Source organism: Dasypus novemcinctus, chromosome 6 (assembly GCF_030445035.2).
Source record: "Dasypus novemcinctus isolate mDasNov1 chromosome 6, mDasNov1.1.hap2, whole genome shotgun sequence".
In the NCBI taxonomy this organism is placed as follows: domain Eukaryota; kingdom Metazoa; phylum Chordata; class Mammalia; order Cingulata; family Dasypodidae; genus Dasypus; species Dasypus novemcinctus.
This window is the reverse complement of record NC_080678.1, coordinates 111122975-111144798: the sequence shown is the minus strand read 5'-3', so window position 1 is coordinate 111144798 and position 21824 is coordinate 111122975. Positions and strand designations below refer to the sequence as shown.

Below are 21824 nucleotides of genomic sequence, written 5' to 3'. Positions count from 1 at the left end.
ATTAGCAACGCTAATATATGGGTATGATAGTGGATGAGAGGAAAATATATATCACTAGAAGAAAAGCTTAAAAATGAAACATGGGACTGTAAATCAGACCGAACTCTCATGTGAAAAATGAGTATGGTTAATAGGGCATATAAAAGAATATTTTTCTCTGAAACAAAACAAATGTTTGTTAATGTTACAAAATGTTATTATCAGGGTGATATTTTGGCAAAAATACAACCAAAGCAAACTATGGAGAGTTGTTTATGGTAATATACTAATAACCATCTATCAATGGTAAAAGAAAAAAAGCATGCTAAAAGAAACTAGACAAGAAGTACTATGTACAGTAGGAAAGAGAGATTAGGAAATGACTACTAAGGGGTAGAACAATTGTTTTTGTTTTTGTTTTGGGTTTTTTTTTCTTTTTCTATGGAGTAATGAAAATGCTCTAATATTGATTAAAGTGATGAATGCACAACTCTGATTATACAAAATGCCATTAATTGTACACTTTGAATGGACTGTATCATTTATGAATACAGTTCAATGAGGTTGATTTTTTAAAAGACGAATATACTAGACTCAAAAGCTGAATCGTCAGTTATTTCTTGTCTTTGGAAAAGTCTGCGTAAGACTGAAATGCTTGTTCCCTGAAGGTTTGACTGAACTTAGGCATTTTCTATTTTGGGAGGTTTTTACTACTTATAATCTTACCTAATGGTTTATTTTCCATTCTTCTGATTTCTTCCGGAGGCAGTTTCCCCCGCCCCCCCTAGGAATTTGTTCATTTTGTCTAAATGAAAAAAAGAAAAAAAGCTTCAATGCATAAAGTTGGTCTTACTGTTCTCTTATTACTTTCTAGTCTACATTATATCTCTAATTATGGTCCCCTTTCATCCCTAATATTGTTTTATTGTGCCTTATCTCTTTTCTTCCTGGTCATTTTTCTGAGATTTATCAATATTTCAAAGAATCAGCTTTATCTTCATTATTTGATTTCCATGTCATTGACTTTTTTACTCATATACATTGTCTCCTTCCTTTTACTTGTCTTTTGTTAAGTTTAGTGCTTATCTAATTTATTTTCAATACTTTTTCTTTCCTTATAAGAAGCATTTCAGGTTAAATTTTTCTATTAAAATACTGTTTTCACTGCGCCCATGCATTTTTAGTTGAAATTTCTGTTCAATTTTGAGTATTTTTCTTTTTTGTGTGACATTACTAAGTATTTATATTATAGACTGGGCACATATTCTATATGATATTAGTTCTCTAAAAAGTTAGGAACTGCTTTATGGTTTAATACATAGTCACTTTTTGTGAATGTTCCATTCATGTTTGAGAAAAATCATTCCTCTGTTGAATGCAGAGTTCTATATATTTTTATTGTCAAGCTTGTTAATTTCCTTGTTCAAATTGTCCATATCTTTATTTCTTTTAAAATTATTAATAATTGAGGAAGGTAAACTGCAAGTTCAAAATTATAGCCATAAATTTGTCATTTTCCCCCTCTACATCCATCAGTTCTTTAGCCTTTCATAATACTGAAGCTATTATTTCTACTACCTTCTGTTTTCTACTATTATTATTTAGGAGTATGATAGTTATTTTTTGACTATGGTCTTTTCTCTCTGGTTGCTTACTGTATTATTTCTGCTTTTAATGTTTGGGAATTTTGCTGTGATGTTTATCAACGTGGAATTAAAATAATTATTCTGCTTGGTGGAAAAAAAGTAGAGTTGGGAGCTTATGAGGCTTAAGTGGTTGAGCACCTGCTTCCCACATGGAAGATCCCAGGTTCAGTCCCCAGTGCCTCCTAAAAAAACCCAAAACAAACAAGCTAAACAAATGAAAAAACCTACTCAGGGGAGCCAATGGAGCTCAGTGGTTGAGTGTTAGCTTTCCACATACAAGGTCCTGGGTTCAATCCCTGGCCCCCAGTACCTCAAAAAAGAAAAAAAAAAAAAAAAAAAGAGTTTTAGATTGAGGATACAGTACTATTGGGTTTTGCATTTAACCTAGTTATTCTTACTGATGATCTTCATTTCTTCACACTACTCCAAGTCACTCCTGTCTTTCCCATTCAACCTGCAACATTCCCTTTAGTAATTCTTGCAGGGTGTGTCTTCTGTTGATTAACTCTTCCAGTTTCTGTTTATCTGTGAAAATTTTAAACTCTCCCTATTTTTGTCTCTATAAATTTATTTATACTTACATTTTATATAAATGGAATCACACAATATGTAGTACTTTGTGTTTGGTTTCTTTCACTTAGCATAATGTTGTGGTTTTATTATTTATTATAATTTCTTAACTTAGAGAAGTTGTAGGTTTACAGAAAAGTCATGCAAAAAAATACAATATTCTCACATACCCCCTATTCTTGACTCTTTGCATTAGTGTGGTTCCTTTGTTACAACTGATGAATGAATATTAAAAAATTACTATTAACTAGAGTCCACAGTTTATATTAGATGTACTTTTCCCATATACCATCCTAAAGTTAATACCTTAAAGTAGTATTGTACATTTGTTATAATTCATGAAAGAACATTCTTATATTAACATTTTTACTATTAACCACAGTCTATCATCTACAACAGGGTTCACTGAGTATACAGTCCTATATACAATTCATCCAAAATGTATACTCAATCATCAGAGTTGTGCCCTCTTCACCACAGTCGATTTTAGAACATTTTCACTACTTAACTATAGTCCATGATTTACATTAGTTATATTTCCCCATATATCAACATATTATTAACACCTTGTAATACTAAGTTTTGTTCTGGTTCGTGGAAGAATATTCTTGTATTTGTACTATTAACCACGTTCCTTATCCACCACTGGGTCACAGTGTTATAAAGTTCCAAGTTTATCTTTTAGTAGTTCTTCCATTGACATGTACAATCTCTCTCATTTTTGAAAGGCAGTTTTGCCAGATAAAGAATATTGGCTGGCAGTTTTTTTCTTTCAGTGCCTTAAATGTGTCATACCACTACCTTCTTGCCTCCATGGTTCCTGATTAGAGATCAGCACTTAGTCTATTAAGGATCACTGTATGTGACAAATCACTTTTCTCTTGTTGCTTTCAGAATTCTCTCCTTATCTTTGGAATGTGATATTCTGACTAGTATGTGTCTTGGCGTAGGTCTATTAGGATTTACCCTGTTTGGAATATGCTGAGCTTCTTGGACATGTATATTTACGTCTTTCATAAGAGTTGGGAAATTTTCGGCCATTATTTCCTCAAACACTCTTTCTGCCACTTTTCCCTTCTCTTCTCCTTCTGGGACACCCATGACGTGTATGTCTGCATGTTTCATGCTATCACTCAAATCCCTAAGACAATGCTCACTTTTTTTCTATTCTTTTATCTAACTGTTCTTCTGATTATATGATTTCGATTGTGCTGCATTCTAGTTCACTAATTCTTATTTCTGCTGGTTCAAATCTGCTTGTAGTAGTTTCATATAATTGATGAATTCCAAAAAGAAATACTGGATTATGCTTGTAATCTGATCTGTACCTAGGCATGGCGAAGAACAGATTTGGGGGTTTCTAAAGTTGAGTTTTTGATAGTAGAGCGTGATGCTGAAGCCTCAAGCTGCAGCCCCAGTAAGCCCACAGAGGAAGGAGAAGCCAGGCCTAGGAAGAGAGGAACCCTGAACCCAGAGAAAAGCAAGACCCTGGAAGGGAGGAACCCAGAAAGGCTGAACCCTCACAGCAGTCAGCAGCCATCTTGCTCCAACATGTGAAAATACTTTGGTGAGGGAAATAACTAAAGCTTTATGGCCTGGTATCTGTAAGCTCCTACCCCAAATAAATACTCTTTATAAAAACCAACAAATTTCTGGTATTTTGCATCAGCACCCCTTTAGCTGACTAATACACTGCTGTTGTATGCCTCTAGTGTATTTTTAATCTCCATTATTGTTCTTTCATCCCTGTAATTTCTATGTTTCTTTGCAAACTTTCTAATTCTTCCTTTTGCTCACACATTGTCTTAATATCCTTTAGCTCTTATCCACCATTAGTTTCTTTCTGGCCATGTTTTCCTTCATGTCCTTGAATTAATTTAGAAGGTTTGTTTGAACATCACTGATTAATTGTTCCAAAGTCTGTGTCACCTCTGAAGTTTTCATTTGTTCCCTTCACTGAGTCAGATCTTCCTGTTTTTTAGTATGACTTGTAAATTTTGCTGATGTTTGGGCATCTGATTATGTGTTAACTCTGAAGGCCCGTTTCTCCCTCTTGCCTACTGTTTAGCAATGCATTAAGGCTCTTCTTTGACGCATGGTCCAACTTATACTGGACCTGTAGAGTGGCCCATGTTGAAGTGTTGCAATTTTCTCAAGTCTTCTGCACCTGAATCTTGCCCTTGATATGAAGTACAACTTTTAGGACTGCCTGTTTATGTGCAACTGTTTCACCTACAGGAGAAAGCTTCCTTTATTCTGTTCCTTCTCTGGGAATCCTGATCTGTTCTGTTTGTTTTTGTGCAGGATTTTCTCCTCAGCTCCTTAGATTAGTTTAATTTCTCTCCCTTACTCAGTGCCCCATTTTTATTATACTTTCCAGTTCCGGGACCTATCCGGCCTTATAGCAATTCCATTTTCCCTTCTTTCAGATTCTCTGCTTCCTGTTACTTCCCCATTAGAGTATCTCACCCTAGGGAGCCAAATTGGATTAATTGAAGAAGGTCCATTTTTTTCATTTAGGTGACCCAACATACCAGAGTGTGTACCCCCATCAACAATTCCACTGCATTCTCTTTTCTTTCCTGGGGGCCTTTCTGTGTATGTGCTGTCAGTCACTCCTGTTCCTCCCTGGGTCTCTGTGGACCATACGCACAGGGTTCTAACTCATCACTGGGAGTGGCTCCATGGTCTACATCACAGGCAGGAGGTACCCTGGCCATGCTGCCTCTCTATTAAGCTGCATGGGACGGAGTGAAAGGAAGGGTTCTGAACTAGCAGGTTCATGTCATAGATCTCCTACCATTTTTGGTGTTTTTTCTTTTTCTTCAATTTAACATTACTGGGGTCCTCCTCCAGTCTCTATCATCCTCCACAGTTCCAAGCAAATGGGATTTGTCCTTTTACTGTTTCTGAGGGAAAACTTTTTCAGCAGATGTCTTATGTCACCATGTTGATAATATCACTCTTATGACCAAATGATATTTGACAAGGGTACTAAGTACATGCAGTGGCGAAAAACAGTCTCTTCAACAAATGGTGCTGGGAAAACTGGATATCCACATGCAAAGGAATAAAGTCAGACCTCCAACCTCACACTATGTACAGATATCAACTCAAAATGGGTCAAAAACCTAAATATAAGAGCTAAAATTCTAAAATTCTTAGAAGATAACATAGGGGGAAATCTTCAGGACCTGGGATTTAGAAATGGATTCTTTGATATGACACCAAAGCACATGCAACAAGAGAAAGAATAGGTAAATTTGATTTCATCACAATTAAAAACTTTTGTACATCAAAGGAAATTATCAAGAAACTGAAAAGACAACCAACAGAATGAGAGAAAATTGTTGGGCATAATACCCAGAACATACAAAGAACTTTCAAAATGCAACATCAAAAAGAAAACCCAATTTAAAGATGGGCTGTTGCAGTGTGGGCTCGCCCAGAGGGCCGCTGCAGGGCGGTGTGGGCTCGGGCGGAGGGCTGCAACACACGGAGGGGCCTTCCGAGAAGGTGCTCCGGGGCCGGCAAGGTGCAGAGGACGCGCGGTAGGAAGAAGACTACCGAGGAGACCAGGATCTGTGCGCAAGTCTGATTTATTCAGGAAGTACAGCGGTTAATATAGGGTGAAGACGGGGGAGGGGCAGGGGGCGTGGCCGGGGGGCGGCAGACGGCTGATAGGTTCGTGCAGGGGTGCATCACTGGTTGCGGGCAGAAGACGGGGTAGCCAGGGTTCTCGGCAGCAGCGAGGCGGGGCTGTCATGGCGCAGCGGTGGCCCTCGGGGGAGAGGCGGGGTTAGGCCACCAAGGGGGAAGCGGGTGCAGCTGGGCAGAGGGGCGGGCAGTACACCCGAACCCCAAGCGGAGGGCCTTAACGCCCGTTCCCGCCACCCGGGTCCGACTCGCACCGGCGCCTGGAGACGAGCCGACCCTTGCTGTCGCCGTGCTCCCACACGGTGCCACCCTACATTTCCCCCTTTTCTTTTATTAAGCACCGAAGAAAGTGGAAGAGGAAGGGCCAGCGCTCATTTTGTTGGGGGGGGCCTCGCCAGGCAGCGCGTTCGAGAAGCCTGTCTTGGGGGGGGGGGGTGAAGGTGGGTGGCGGCGGCCGCCAGGCCCTTTCAGCTTGGGCTAGGTGGAGTAGCCGCAGAACTTGTTGGCAGAGAGGGTCGGGCTCAGCATTCAGGGTCATCATGGCCATCCGAGGGGCGAGGTGTCGCTGGCGACGTTTCTCTCTCCGGGTCGGGCGGTTCAGCGGTGGCGGGCCGGATGAGGCGTCCTGGGATCCAGATGGGCTGGGCGGCGTCATCTGGAAAGACACAAGCAAAACCCCTACCCTGGGCAAGGAGGGGGGCAGGCCCTGAACAGATGTTAGTCTTGGGGTCTTTCCACTGAACAAGGGGGGCCTGTGTGGGCCGGTAGGATGGGCCCCAATGAGCATGTAATGGGGAAAGGCCATCCTCATCAAAGCAGAGGAGGTTGTGGTGGATTAAGGCAGAGGTGACAATTTCTCCAGGTGTGTGGCGGGGATGGTTGCTCCTTTCCTTTTGAATAAGATGCTTGAGGAAGAGATGAGTGCGTTCAACCATGCCTTGACCTTGGGGGTTGAACAGAATTCCAAAGTGATGAGTGATGTTGTATAGCCTCAGGAACGCGGCGAAGGAAGCGCTGCGATATGCTGGTCCATTGTCGGTTTTCAGGTCCCATGGGACTCCCATGAAGACGATGGCTTGTCTGAGGGCCTGAATGCAGTGCTTGGCTGTTTCTCCTGGGAGGGGAACGGCATAGCACAGGTGGGAGAAGGTGTCGATGGCCACATGGAGATACTTGAGCCTGCCGAACTGGGGCACGTGGGTGACGTCCATTTGCCTTCGGGCATTGGGGCGTAGCCCTCGCGGATTAACTCCTTGCGGCTGTAGCGGCCCAAGGGGCAGAAGGGGTGCACAGGTTTGGCAGCATCTGACCATGTGCTTGCAGGCCTGGATGGAAAGTTCCGGGAACAACTTGTGAAGGCTCCTGGCAGAGAAGTGAAATCGAGAGTGGAGTAGCTTGGCTTGGATGAGGAGGTTGCCAGGTGGAGGGGTGGGTGGTCGACCTCCCGAGCGCTCTACTGAGGCTGGGAGGGCTTGGACGGCTTGATCGGCGAGGTTATTGCCGGCAGCGATAGGTCCAGGAAGGCCAGAATGGCTCCTCACATGGGCGATGTACCAGGGCGCCGTGTGGTTTTCCAAGAGACTCTGGAGAGTTAGGAGTGCTTGGTCGATAGGTCTTTTGGCAGGAAAAAACGTGGCGAAAGCCAAGACTTGGCAGACTTGCAAGGTGTACAGGCTGTCGGTGAAGATGTTGAGGGGTCTGTCGGGACAGACGCGGAGAGCTAGGACGACGGCTTGGAGCTCTCCTAACTGGACAGAGTTCACGTTGATGTGGATGAGTATTTGAGGCTCTGACGTACCAGGCGAGTAGATGACAGCTGCGAACTTGTGCTTGGAGGCGTCAGTGAAGGCGGTGGTGGCATGTGGGTAGGGGCGGCGAGACGGGAAGGGGTGGTGCGGCGGAGGGATGAAGGATAACTGGGAGATGCCCTGAAGCAGCCGACGGCTGGGGTAGTGGTTGTCAAATTCGCCATGGAAGAGTTCCGCAAGGACTTGCATGTCTGGACTGGACAGAAGCAGCACAGTGGTTTTCTTGGCATCAAGCGGCCACACAATGGTGTCAGGGGGAGTACCATATGTGTGGGTGCATTGCCGGACGAGGTCAATGGCCAAGGAGATCCAGAGGGTGACTTGCGGGCTGATTTTTCTGAGCTTGCTTTTGGTGGTATGGAGCCAGAGAAGGGGCCCCTTCTGCCAGAGGAGCCCGGTGGGCGTACCCGTGGTAGGCAGGATCAGCGCCAAGATGGCTCGGTTGGGGTCGTGACGCTGCAGTTGGCATTCTCGCAGGGCATCATTGACAGCTCAGATGGCCTCCTGTGCAGCCGAGGTAATAGCGATTTTCTTTGTTACGGCCTGCGGAGGGTCTTGGTCGGTTTGCAGGAGGGCGAAGAGGGGTTGTAGTTGAGCGGTGGTGATCGGGAGAGCCAAACGGAGCCAATTGATGTGCCCACAGATTTTCTGTAGCTCTGTCAGAGATAGCTTCTGCGGAATGGCCAGTTGGGGGGCCGCAGGCGTGATGGTGTTGTGGATGTTGAAGCCTAGAAAGGTGAAGGGGAGCTCCATGCGTACCTTATCTTGTTGGACTTGTAGGCCAAGGTCATTGAGATGGCGCAGTAATGCCGTGACGATGGCTTGGAGGCCTCCGGGGGTTTCATGCGCCACGAGAAGGTCGTCTATGTAATGAACAATGTATGCAAAGTTCTTTAATGGCTGAATTGCCTTATTGACATAAAGCTGGCAGATGGCCGGGCTGTTTCGCATTCCTTGCGGGAGGACTCACCATTGGTAACGCTCAGCTACTTCTTGGTGATTGGTGCACGGGAGCGTGAAGGCGAATTTTGGACGGTCTTTTGGGTGCAGTGGAATGGAGAAGAAACAGTCCTTGATGTCGATGGTGGCAGCGCACCAGTGTCTAGGTACAGCCGTGGGGTGGGGGCACCCCGTTTGGGGGGAGCCCATTGGGCGGATGTGCTTGTTGATCTCACGCAGGTCGTGGAGGAGCCAGTACTTGCCTGACTTCTTCTGAATGACAAAGACGGGTGAGTTGTACAGACTGGTGGATGGCTCAATGTGTCCTGCGTCGAGCTGGTCATAGACAAGAGCTCGGAGAACTAACAGTTTCTGGGATGAGATGGGCCACTTCTCCACCCAAATGGGCTCCTCGGTATCCCATTCAAGAGGAGTGGGTGCTGGAGGTGTAATGCGAGCAGTGGCGTATATCATTGGAGGGGAGCCGTGGATAGAATGGCTCCGCAGTTCGAGAGGACATCCCGGCCCCAGAGGATATTGTCGATGCCGGGCAGGACAAGGGGGCGGAAGGTGCCTTGGTGGCCTTCCTTGTCCTTCCAAATAAGATCTCGGCTGGTTTGAAATGAGGGAGCTGTTCCGGTGGCTCCAATGACGCGGGGGCCGGGGAGCACACCCCAGTTGTGTGCGGCTGTTTCTGGGAAGCAGGATATTTCTGCCCTGGTGTCAAGGATTCCCTCGAACCATTGGCCTTCAACCTCTAACTCCATTATTGGTTTCTTGGGTCCCAGTGGAACGGTCCACATTACGGCAGGGGGTGGTGGCGTGGGTGAGCGGCCTCTTGCTGGCGGGGCTGAGGCCTGCGCCCTCTCGCGTTTAAAGGCTGTCGTTGGCTGTTGGTGGTGCGGGCAGTCACGGGCCCAATGGTATCCTTTGCCGCAGCGGGGACATGGGGTGGGAGGCGCGCATGGTCTGGCTCCTCCGGTGTCTTGAGGCGTGTTCGTGGATGGTCGTGGTTGGGCGGCATGAGGGCATTCGCGGGCAAAATGTCTGGTTTCTCCGCATTTGAAGCAGTCGGAGGAGAGGGACATGGCTGTGGCTATGGCCTGAGCCAGCACGGTGGCCTGCAGGTCTATGTGGGAGCAGGCCAGGATCCAGTCATGTACTCCCCTTTCCTTCATTGGTAGGATGGCTTGTCGGCAGGCATTGGTGGCCCCTTCCAGAATGAGTTCCCGGGCAAGGGCTTGTTGCACATGCTCGCCAGGGACCTTGCGCTTGCAGGCCTCCTGAACCCGGGATACGAAGTCGGCGAAGTCTTCGTCTTTTCATTGGACTAGCTTGGCAAGTGGCTCAGGTCTGGTGGCGGAGCAGCTGCGGAAAGCGCGGAAAGCCAGCTCGCGAAGTTGGAGCCAGAACTCGGGGGGGGGCGTTGTGATATTGGGCTGGATTGGCGAATTGGCCCGTGCCTGTGTAAGCGTCCGGGGGATGGCGAGCCTCGACACGGGCGTTGTGTGCCACTTGCTTTTCTGCCTCTGATGTAAAGTGAGCACGCCAGTCGATGAATTGGCCGGGGGTTAGAATGGCCCGAGCGAGGGAAACCCAGTCATACGGAACCGCGAGCTGAGTGCTAAGCTCCTCAAGCAAATGTTGGGCGTACGGGCTACCGAGGCCGTCCTCTTTAACAGCCTTGCGGAGGTTTTTTATTTCGTCGGCTGTAAAGGGGTACCAATCCTGCGGACGGTGCCGCGAGGGGGCGGCATTCAGCGGGTATAAGAGCGGCATCTGATGCGCGGGGGCCTCTGCCCACGGGGGCCAAGTACCCATGGGCCCTCTGGCGGATGAGGGATCCGCGGCGGGGGGTTCCCAGGGGGTGGGGCGAGAACATGGCTCGTCCCAAGATGGCGGCGCCTCACAAGATGGCGGACTGCCCCAGGGGGTAGGCGGCTTGTAAGATGGCGGCCGCTCCTCTTCTGGCGGGGTCCAAGATGGCGCCGTGGCTGGAGGGGGCGGGTATAGGGGGAGGGACTTCCCTTTATCCTCCCAAGAAGAAGGCGGAAGTTCGCCATCTTGGGGCGAGGTAGGCGCGTCCGGTTTGGGCGGGCAAGAGTCCAGGGCATTGTTGAGGCGGCTGGACAAGGACTCGGTGTCGGAATCACTGTCTGACTGAGACCCCTCTCCCTTGCTCTTACCACAGGTGCAGTGGAAAGCGTCCCGATTGACGGGGGTGCCCTGGAGGCACGAGCGAATGGCGATGAGCGTGGGGAGAAGGCTGGGGGGAAAACGCTTGTTCTCATATTCCATAGCCGCCATGACGCGGTCAATGAGGTTAGTGTACGTGTCCGGGTCCCACAGCTGGCAAGTGGAGAGCCAGGGGTTGAAAGGCAGCAAAAGGTCCCAGTACGTTTGGAACTGCTTTACTGAGACATTCATATGATTGGTGTCTAAAAGGCCGGCAAGGGCCCTAACCTGAGGCGTCTGGCGGGAGGAAAGACGGCCGCCCATGGCGCCGACGGCGGGGCCTAGCGAAGACGGGGGTCCTTACCTTGCGGGCGAGGCGGGTGGGGGTCCGGCCGGGAAGTTGTTGCCCCCACGTTGGACACCAAATGTCGCAGTGTGGGCTCGCCCGGAGGGCCGCTGCAGGGGCGGTGTGGGCTCGGGCAGAGGGCTGCAACACACGGAGGGGCCTTCCGAGAAGGCGCTCCGGGGCCGGCAAGGTGCGGAGGACGCGCGGTAGGAAGAAGACTACCGAGGAGACCAGGATCTGTGCGCAAGTCTGATTTATTCAGGAAGTACAGTGGTTAATATAGGGCGAAGACGGGGGAGGGGCAGGGGGCGTGGCCGGGGGGCGGCAGACGGCTGATAGGTTCGTGCAGGGTGCATCACTGGTTGCGGGCAGAAGACGGGGTAGCCAGGGTTCTCGGCGGCAGCGAGGCGGGGCTGTCATGGCGCGGCGGTGGCCCTCGGGGGAGAGGCGGGGTTAGGCCACCAAGGGGGAAGTGGGTGCAGCTGGGCAGAGGGGCGGGCAGTACGCCCGAACCCCAAGCGGAGGGCCTTAACGCCCGTTCCCGCCACCCGGGTCCGACTCACACCGGCGCCTGGAGACGAGCTGACCCTTGCTGTCGCCGCGCTCCCACACGGTGCCACCCTACAATGGGCAAAGGACTTGAACAGACATTTCTCCAAAGAAGATATACAAATAGGCAATAGACATATGAAAAGATGTTCACCACTATTAGCCATTGAGAAAATGCAAATCTAAACCACAATAAGATACCATCTCACATCCATGATATTACAATCTGAAAATAACAAGTGTTGAAGAGGATATAGAGAAACTGAAACTCTAGAGCATTGTTAGTGGAATGAAAAATGGTGCAGCAATTGTAGAAAGCAATATATCAAGTCCTCAAAAAGTTAAATACAACATTACCATATGACCTGGTAATTCCACTTCTAGGTATATACCCAAAGGAGTGAAAATAAAGTCTCAAACAAATATTTGTACACTAATGTTTATCATAGCAGTATTCACAATAACCAAAATGTGAAACAACCTGTGTCTATCAACAAATAAATGAATAAACAAAATATAGTACATATACACAATGGAATATTATTCAGTCAGAAGAAAGAATGAAGTTATAAGATATATAGCAACATGGAAGAACACTGAAAACATTAAGCCCAGTGAAATCAACAAGTTATATAAAGACAAATACTATAAGGTATCACTTAAAGGAAATGACTAGAAACAGCAAAATTGCAGAGAAAGAAAACAGATTAGAAGTTACGAGCTCATGGGGATAAAGGTAAGGGAGTATTTGTTTTTAAGAATTAAATGTTTTAAAATAAATTTTTAAAAACAGCAGCATTAAACTCATATATATGTATATATGCAATAAAAAATTACAGAACCAAAAGGAGAACTGGAGAAATCCACAATCATAGTAGAGGTTTAACATATCTTTCTCAGTAATCGATGGAGCAATTGGACAAAAAAAAAAATCAGAAAAGGTGAAGAGGGAAACGGACTTGGCCCAGTGGTTAGGGCGTCCGTCTACCACATGGGAGGTCCGCGGTTCAAACCCCAGGCCTCCTTGACCCGTGTGGAGCTGGCCCATGCGCAGTGCTGATGCGCGCAAGGAGTGCCGCGCCACGCAGGGGTGTCCCCCGCGCAGGGGAGCCCCACGCGCAAGGAGTGCGCCCCGTAAGGAGAGCCGCCCAGCGCGAAAGAAAGTGCAGCCTGCCCAGGAATGGCGCCGCCCACACTTCCCATGCCGCTGACGCCGCTGACGACAACAGAAGCGGACAAAGAAACAAGACGCAGCAAATAGACACAGAGAACAGACAACCGGGGCAGGGGGGACATTAAATAAATAAATAAATAAATCTAAAAAAAAAAAAAAAAAGGACCTGCTATAGTTTGCCATGTGGAACTAAAAATATTAGAAAGAAAAGAAAAGGTGAAGAAGATTTAAACAATAATAATAATCTATATGACCTTAATAACAGTTATGAAACACTACACCCAACTATTGCAAAATACATATTCTTTTAAATCCACATGGAATGTTTACCAAAATTGCCCATAAAACTAGGCCATAAAGCAGACTCAGTAAATTTCAAAGGACTGCAACTATACAGAGTCTGTTCTCAGATCAAAACACAATTTAAAAAATGAGTAACAAAAGATAAATAAAAATTTCCAAATATTTGGAAATTAAGAACCACACTTCTAAATAGCCCAGACATTTTCTAGTTATCATTGTGCTATTTCCATAATGTAAATTAGATTTTACAATGGAAATTATGTTTTGCTAAAAAGTAATGAAAATAAAATATATCAAAAAGGATAAAGTGCAGCTTAAGCAGTGATTAGAAGAAAATCTATAGCTTTAAAGATACATTAAAGGACTGTGAGAAGATGGTGATGAACTAACAGGCAGAGTCAAATGTTCTCACGAAAACAATGGAGAAAAAACCAAAAGCTGTCCGAGGGACCTGCTTTGGGGATCAGCAGACCACAACAGTACTACACCACTCCCAGGAGGGTGAGGGACAGAGAGACGAAGAAGCCGAAATGACAAACCTGAGCTACAAAGCCCTGGGGTGGCCAGGAAGAGCTCCTCTCCCCCACCCCCAAATATTAAGCTGGGGTAAAACACTGACCTCACTGCAGCTGATTGAAAGGGGAGCAGACATCTTCCTCCCTGTCAGCTGTTTCAAGGGAAAGGGGAGAGTGAGATCAGGGTGAATTCAGTGAATTCAGCCAGCAGAGACTGCTCTGAATCTCCAATCTGGAGAGTCAACACAGGAACACAGGAAAGCCAAGACATACACCTCTGTGGAAAGGTGTGCTGACTAGTGCCATCTGCTGGCCAGTCTGGAAATTGCATTGACAACAACTGTGCTCTCTGTATCCAACCCCTGGGAGAAAATCTGCACCCCACTAGTGAGTTCCTGGCCTGATATTGAAAACTTTAGCTGGAAAATTTTAAAGACTGAGAATAAGTTGAACCAAATATCAAAGAAGAACTGTGAAAAAAAAAATAGGCAAGAGGGAGAAATTAACCATTAGAGTAAATTTACCAACATATTCAGATGTCTAGACTTCAGCAAAAAAAATAACAAGCCATACTAGGCTTGTTATACAGGAAGAGATGGCCCAGCCAAAAGAACAAACCAAATATCCTGAAGAGATACAGGATTTAATACAATTAGTGATAATCACTCTGTGGGAGGAAGGGCGCCCGGCTTGCCACAGTAGCAAACGGTGCGGCAAGAGGTGATACCGCCTCTGCCCACTGGGCCTAGATAAGGTGACTACGTCTGACTAGGCCTTTGCTGCTAGCGGCTGGCCGGCACCGCCCTCCCCCTTTCTATCTCCCGCCTAGCCCAACATCCGGCCAGCTCTCACTCCCCCTTTCCCCTCCCCTATTCCAAACCTCTCAGCCAGCCCTCTGCCTAGCAACCGCTTACAATCACCTATCAGGAAGCAGTACCCGCCCGCACCTATCAAATCCCTCCACGCAGTCCCTAACCCTATAAAGCTGTGTCCCCTTCCGCAATAAACCGGACTTGCACACAGACCTAGCCGCCCCAGCCGCATCACTCAACGCTCCTAAATCACTTGACAAAATTTAAAGTAAGTATGACTAAAGAAATAAAAGATATTAAGGGAAGCCGATTTGGCCCAACAGATAGGGCATCCACCTACCACAGGGAAAGTTCAAGGTTCAAACCCAGGGCCTCCTGACCCATGTGATGAGCTGGGCCACACACAGTTCTGATGCACACAAGGAGTGCCGTGCCATGCAAAGGTGTCCCCCACGTAGGGGAGCCCCACGCACAAGGACTGTACCCCATAAGGAGAGTCGCCTAGCGCAAAAAAAGTGCAGCCTGCCCAGGAATGGTGCCGCACACACGGAGAGGTGGCGTAGCAAGATGACACAACAAAAACAAGACAGATTCTAGGTGTCACTGACAAGAATACAAAGCGGACACAGAAGAACACAAAGCGAATGGACACAGAGAGCAGACAACTGGGGGGGGCAGGGAAGGGGAGAGAAATAAATAAAAAATAAATCTTAAAAAATTTTGAAAAAAGGATATTAAGAAGACAGTGGGAGAGCATAAAGAACAATTCGAAAGCCTGCAAGGAAAAGTAGCAGACCTTATGGGAAAGACACAATGGATGAGATTAAAAATACATTAGAGACACAGAAGAGCAGATTTGAAATTGCCTGAAAACAGAATTAGTGGTTTTGAAGACAGAACATCTAAACTGGAAAAGACAGGGGAATGGGAAAAAAAATGGAACAGAGATTCAGGGAATTGAATGACAATGTGAAACTCACATTACTGGTGTCCCAGAAGGAGAAGAAAATGGAAAAGGGGAAGAAAGAATATTTGAGGAAATAATAACTGAAAACTTCCCAACCCTTAGGAAGGACATAAATATCAATATCCAAGAAGGACAACGCACCCCAAACCAAATAAATCCAAACAGATCTACCCCCAGACACCTACTATTCAGAACGACAAACATCAGAGATAAAGAGGAGTCTGAAAGCAGCAAGAGAAAAGCAAAGCATCATGTACAAGGGAAATTTGATAAGATTAAGTGCAGACTTCTCATCAGAAACCAGAGGTATGAAGAAAGTGGCATGATGTATTTAAGGTACTAAAAGAGAAAAACTGTCAGCCAAGAATTCTGTACCTGGCAAAGCTGTCCTTCAAAAATAAAGGTGAGTGCAAAGTCTTCACAGATAAAAAATGAGAGAATATGTAACCAAAAGACCAGATTTGCAAGACATACTAAAGGGGGTGCTGCAGCCTGAAAGGAAAAAATAAGGGTGAGAGATTTGAAGAGGAGTTTAGAAATGAAGATTAGGAAGGGTAAACTAAAGGATAAGCAGACAGACAATACAATGAAATGACAACATAGAGCCAAAGGACAAAATGGATGAAATAAGTAATGCCTTTACAGTAATAACACTGAATGTTAATGGATTGAACTCCCCAATCAAAAGACTGATAGAATGGATAAAAATATATGAGCCATTGTATTAGTCAGTCAAAGGGGTGCTGATGCAAAGTACCAGAAACCTGCTGGTTTTATAAAGGGTATTTATTTGGGGTAGAAGCTTACAGTTACCAGGCCCTAGAGTCCATCTCAAACTACCATAAGAGGTACTTTCTCACCCAGTCATGTGCCACATGTTGAGCAAGATGGCAGGCGATGTTTGTGATGGTTCAGCCTTCTTCTACCTCTGAAGACTCAGCTTCTTCCAATATCAGTTGTAGGCTGGGATAAGTCTTGTCTCTCTCCTGGGGCTTGTTTCTCACCTAGGTTCAGCTGTAGCTGTAGGCTATCAGGCTCATTCTCTTCCTGGGGCCTCCACTTTGTCTATGGAGTTGTCTTTATTCCTCTGTGTTCTTCTCCTACGTATTTATTTCCCAGGGCTCCAGCATCAAAACCCAAACTCTCTCCTCTGCTGTGTCATTTTCTCTGAGTCCTTGCCCACCAGGGGGCAGGGACTCAACATCCTACTGACGTGGCCAAATCAAAACCCGAATCTTAATCTAATCAAGTGAAAGTGGAACCTCTGACTCTAATACAATCTAATCCACCCAAAGGAATAGACCAGTTTACAAACATAATCCAATACCTATTTTTGCTACAGTCATCTACATGTTGTCTACAAGAGATCTACCTCAGACATAAGGACACAATCAGATTAAAAGTGAAAGGCTGGATGGGAAGTGGATTTGGCTCAACTGATGGAGCATCTGCCTACCATGTGGGAGGTCCAAGGTTCAAACCCAGGGCCTCCTGACCCATGTGGTGAGCTGGCCCATGAGCAGTGCTGATGCATGCAAGGAGTGCCATGCCAGGCAAGGGGTGTCCCCCACATAGGGAAGCCCCACATGCAAGGAGTGCACCCTGCAGTGAGAGCACAGCCTGCCCAGGAGTGGCACCACACACACAGAAAGCTGATGCAGCAAGATGACACCCCGAGGCCACTGACAAAAATGCAAGTGGACACAGAAGAGCATGCAGCAAGCGGACACAGAGAACAGACAACGGGAGGGCAGGGGAAGGGGAGAGAAATAAATAAAAAATAAATCTTTAAAACAAAAAAGTGAAAGGTTAGAAAAAGGCATTCCATGCAAATAGTAACCAAAAAAGAGCTGCAGTAGACCAGATAAATGTAAAATAACATTACAGTATATGGACAATAATTACTCAGTGCAACTGGCAAATTGTTCCTGTGACAGTATTCTGCATTTTTTTTCATACAAAACACACACTTGCTTTTAATTGATGAGGGCTGCAAAAGAGATATACTTTTGGATACTACATTTTCTTTACCCTTTTTTATTCATACTCTTTAAAATAATCTGGATCAATAATGATTTAGCATTATTACTACTAAACAAGATTTTTAGCTCTTCTACCTCATAAAATTATGAGTTGGAAAATTGTTATCTTCCGTAATATTCATTCTAATAAGATGCTAAGAATTCCTAAAAGGAATTTGATTATCTAGAAAGAATTATGGCCTAAATGGAAATTAAATAACTAAAAAATAAACTAATAATTTATTCATTCTTAGAGATTATGTCCAATAGTTAAAACTACAGTATAAAAATTAGTTATGTTATAATTAATTTCTACTATATTAGAATTTTTATTTACAAGTATTTATTGCTATGCCATCTATTTTTATAATTATGTTAAATCTAACCCAGCCTTGCACTCACGTTTAAAATTTGTAACTTCTTTCAGTCTATTTTTCTATTTATTTTACAATTTTACAATAAAGTACTTTTTATCCACTAAAAAAGCCATTGATTATATACTTTGGATAGATTATATGGTATATGACTATATCTCAATCAAACTGCTTAATAAACAAATAAATAGTTGTGTAAGAATAGCCAGAAATAGCAGTTATGTATAGCAGGGGGAGCAGAGAGGTTTAGAGGTGAGGAATTTTGTCTGCTTTTTTATTATTATTATTGAAATAATGAAAACACTTTAATAATGATTCAAGTGACGAATGCACAACTATGTGATTATACCAAATACCACTGATTGTACACTTTGGATGAATTGTATGATGTATTGTATGACAAGGACTTTGTTAAATGGATAAGAAACTGCTTTACCAGCGCAGGCCCCATAAATGGAACCCCAGATGACTTTGATGTTTTGGGGTATCCTAAAGACTTCCAGGACATTGTCTACAACTCCAACTCTGAATTTCATGTGCAACCCTAACCAACACTGCAATTCCTCTGCCTCACCATTCTGTGAACCACCTTCCAATGTCTGGCACACCCTTGCTCAGTAGCGATGTTCACTTTATTCACACACTCGAGCCACGAGAACTGAATTTACCTGTGGGTCCTTTGTGGTGCCATCGCCTGGATTTGCCATAGTTTTGTAAGGCTCTCCTCATAGCTGCCGCCTTTAGAGCTCCATTCTCCCCTCTACTATAAAAAGAGAAAGAGCTTGTTACCCTGCTTAATAATTAAATTCATTTAACTCTAAGTCCATGATAAAGGCCCTCTACCAAAAGAAACAAAATACAAGTGTGTGAAGAATGATGTAAAAATGAAATTTATAATCACAACTCTTTACAGAAACAATTAAAACTAAAAATTATGAACTGCAAATAATGTGTATCTTCTTCACAAGACTGTTAATCTTATCCTCTTGCTGAAAACTGTTAGTTTCTATAAGATCTCCGTGTTGATTTAAAACAATAGATGTCAATTCTTTTCTTGGAACTCTAAAAGTTTTAATTCAAATTTAATTTCCCAATCTAGAGCAATAAATCTTTCTACTAATGGGTAACCATTGGTCATTTTCCAGAGGCTTTCCTTCCTATTCTCAAGTCTTATTTTTCCAGTGATAATGTAATCAGAACTTGGTCTTGAGATGAATGTGGGGTTTTTTCAATTGCACAGCAATTGTGTTTAAAATGGGTGCTTTGCTTCCAAATTAAGACCTAATACTTATTTTTGTGACATTTGCAATTAAACGTCCGTATTAACTTATACACACTGCATTTTTCATTGGGACAACATTCTATCATTCATATAAACACCTTTCAGTGGTATTTTTTAAATGAATCTTTAAGGTCCTTGTTTTATTTCTTTTCCTCAATTCTGTTGAAACGTGGTGACCATAAACTGAACGTGGTTCAGGCTGAGCCATTGTGATTTTCTTCCAACGTGGCCGAGGATTAGCAAAGACGAGGTAACCGTATGGTGAGGCAGGCATGAGAAGCAGGGCTGGGACCCCACCAGGCAATGAGCAAACTCAAACCCGAGCAGGGTCAAGCAGGAGGCCCAGCCCCTCCTGAAGGCCAGGCCCCTCTGGCTTGGAGGCTGGTTTTCTCAGTCTCTGTTCCAAGAGCCAGTGGTTGTGAAGCAGTGACAAGGCCAAGACTTTACCTGCTTCGTATACAGGGATTCTACCAAAGATTTCCTTTGAACACTGCAAAAAAGGCTTAAAAGTTACCAGTGGAACTGCCCATCATCAAATTTGATCAAGGTAATTAAGAAGTTTTTCTGGGCTGGGACCCACAAGGTACAAATACTCTGCTCTCCTCACCTTCTGGGCATGTTCCAAGGTCGGCAAGGTCTGGGGACTTGCCCTGTCCAATGAAATGTGGACAGAAGCACAAGAGACACAGGGGAAACTTTACAAAGTCAGTGGGTGGTTTCCATGGAGATGGACCCCACGCAGAGCGCTTGCCAGCCCAGACATGGAGCCCAAGGGAAACTGAGCTCAAGGTGTCAAGGTGCAGGCTGTTTGTTCCTGCAGCTTAACCCGATTAGAGTGAAAGAAACCTCTGTTTTTTGAGGCCACATCTCAGCGATTTAGGCTTGTTCTCTGCAGGATAATCAGCCCATCCCAACTGGCACAGAAACATATCTCTATTGTTTTCAGCCACTGAAATTTCTGGAACTGCTTGTTTCTGTACCAAGATTCTCACTGAACACAGACTGCTCATAACCTACCTGGGGTCATAAGATAAACTTACAAAAAGTTAAACAACATGACAAGAAAATTCCAGAGAGGCCACAAGGTTATTTATTCCTTTGAATTCTAAGAGTCTAGAGGGAAAAACAACCAAGGAAACCAGAGAAATGATAAAATGCGAGCTCGGTCTTAGGGGTCGGGGGGGGGGGGGGGCGGGGAGAGGGAACTCTAGGCGGGTAAATACGGAGGGGGCCGGCAAGAAGAGAACATCGGAAGAGACTTGATCCCGGAAGGTCGGTCACTGAATCGACTCACAGACGAAGCAAACCAGGGGAAGTTTCGGAGCCCGAGGCAGGCGCGGCGCGCGGGACGCACGAGGAGCAGCGCCTCCGCAGAGCCCGCCTCCACCCGGCCCGGGGTGCGGGGTGCCGAGCCCCAAGGAGGGGGAGGGGGAGAAGGGCGCGGCGGAAACGGGGAGGGGGGATGAAGGGGGAGGGAGGGTGGGGGGCGAGTGGCCAGAGGAGTAGGGCAAGGGGGGAGGAAAAAGTAGGCGGGCGACAGGGAGGGCGTGGCTGCGGGGAGTGGGCGTGGCCCGAGGAGGGAAGGCGTGGCTGCAGGGAGTGGGCGTGGCCTGGAAGATTGGGGCGCAGCTCGAATGGGGCGTGGCCGGAAGAGAGGCCTGGACACCGGGGCCGCGGCGGGGTAGAGCGTCGGTCTTCCGCCTCCTGGCGCCCGGCCCGCTCCCTGAGGCACGCGAGGACCTCAGGGCGAAAACCCTGCCCTGGCATGTCGGCCTCTCGCGGGCCCCGCCGCCCCGTTCGCCCGACAGGGAGACCTACCTCGCCGGGTTGCTCCTCTGAGTCACACCGCCGGGTAGGAAGGAGTACGGGGTAGACCCGAGCCGCGGCCCCGCCCTCCGCCTGCGCAGGCGCAGTACATGCAGTCCGTCGCGGAGACGTCGCGGCGCTGGCGCACTCCTCGAGTCCCGCCCCCTCGGCCCTCGGCCCCGCCCACCTCCGCGGTCTCGGGCGCGCTCGTGGGGTCCCGAACGGGCGTGGTGGGGATCGCGGGGAGTATAAATGGGGCGGGGGCATCGGGGAGCCTCTTGCTGTCCTTTAGGCCGCCCGCGCGCCTTTCTCTCCGCCTGGCCATCGGAAGTAAAGTGGCTACGTGTGTTCAGCCAAGGGGAAGTTTGAGATTAAAATAAAGAAGGCCACGTCCGCGCCCGTTATGGTGTGGAAGGGGGCGTCCTGAGGTCCCCAAAGGGCAACAAAAAGAGCTGCCTCGACCGCGGCGGAGACGCTTCCGCGGGGCTGAGCAGGGATCTCTGCTGCGGGACGAGGAGGCGGGGGCTGGCACGTGGGTCGGGAAGGAGAAGCGCCTCCGAGGGCGAGGCCACAACCTGGGCAGAGCGCAAGGCAGAGGGACCCCGGCCCACTCCAGAGAGGACTCGCAGCGGGTCCACCCTCAGGCTCTGCCAGGTGTCCAGGGGGTCGGGTGGGAAGCCAAGGAGCTAGGCCGAGACGTCCACGAGGCAGAAGTCGTCTGCCCTTGAGTCTTGGAAGACTGACCAGGCTCTGGCCGCACGTGGGCTGAGTCCCCCGTGGGCTGAGTCCCCAGGAGCCCCTCAGTGCCCCAAGGGGGCGGCCTCACTGGAGAAGATACCATTTGAAACATTGCTACACCTGTAAGAGGCAGAAAATGTGAGCCACAATAGAGAGGAACAAC

At 46.8% G+C, this 21824-nt stretch overlaps 1 protein-coding gene across 10 annotated transcripts in view; it reads right to left on the bottom strand.

Annotated features, from left to right (window-relative positions):
- LOC131278790 (protein arginine N-methyltransferase 2-like) overlaps nucleotides 1-21021 on the bottom strand; it is a 77583-nt gene extending 56562 nt beyond the window's left edge. For 7 of the 10 annotated variants that reach the window (XR_011649086.1, XR_011649087.1, XR_011649088.1 and 4 more), the window contains exons 1-3: nucleotides 20936-21021; nucleotides 18504-18598; nucleotides 706-784 (exon numbers count right to left, since the gene is read on the bottom strand). The gene's annotated coding sequence lies outside the window, so the exon portion shown is untranslated. The remainder of the gene's footprint in view (nucleotides 1-705; nucleotides 785-18503; nucleotides 18599-20935) is intronic. The other 3 variants (XM_071215916.1, XM_071215917.1, XM_071215919.1) reach the window with 1 other exon arrangement.
- Nucleotides 21022-21824: the final 803 nt, after the last annotated feature.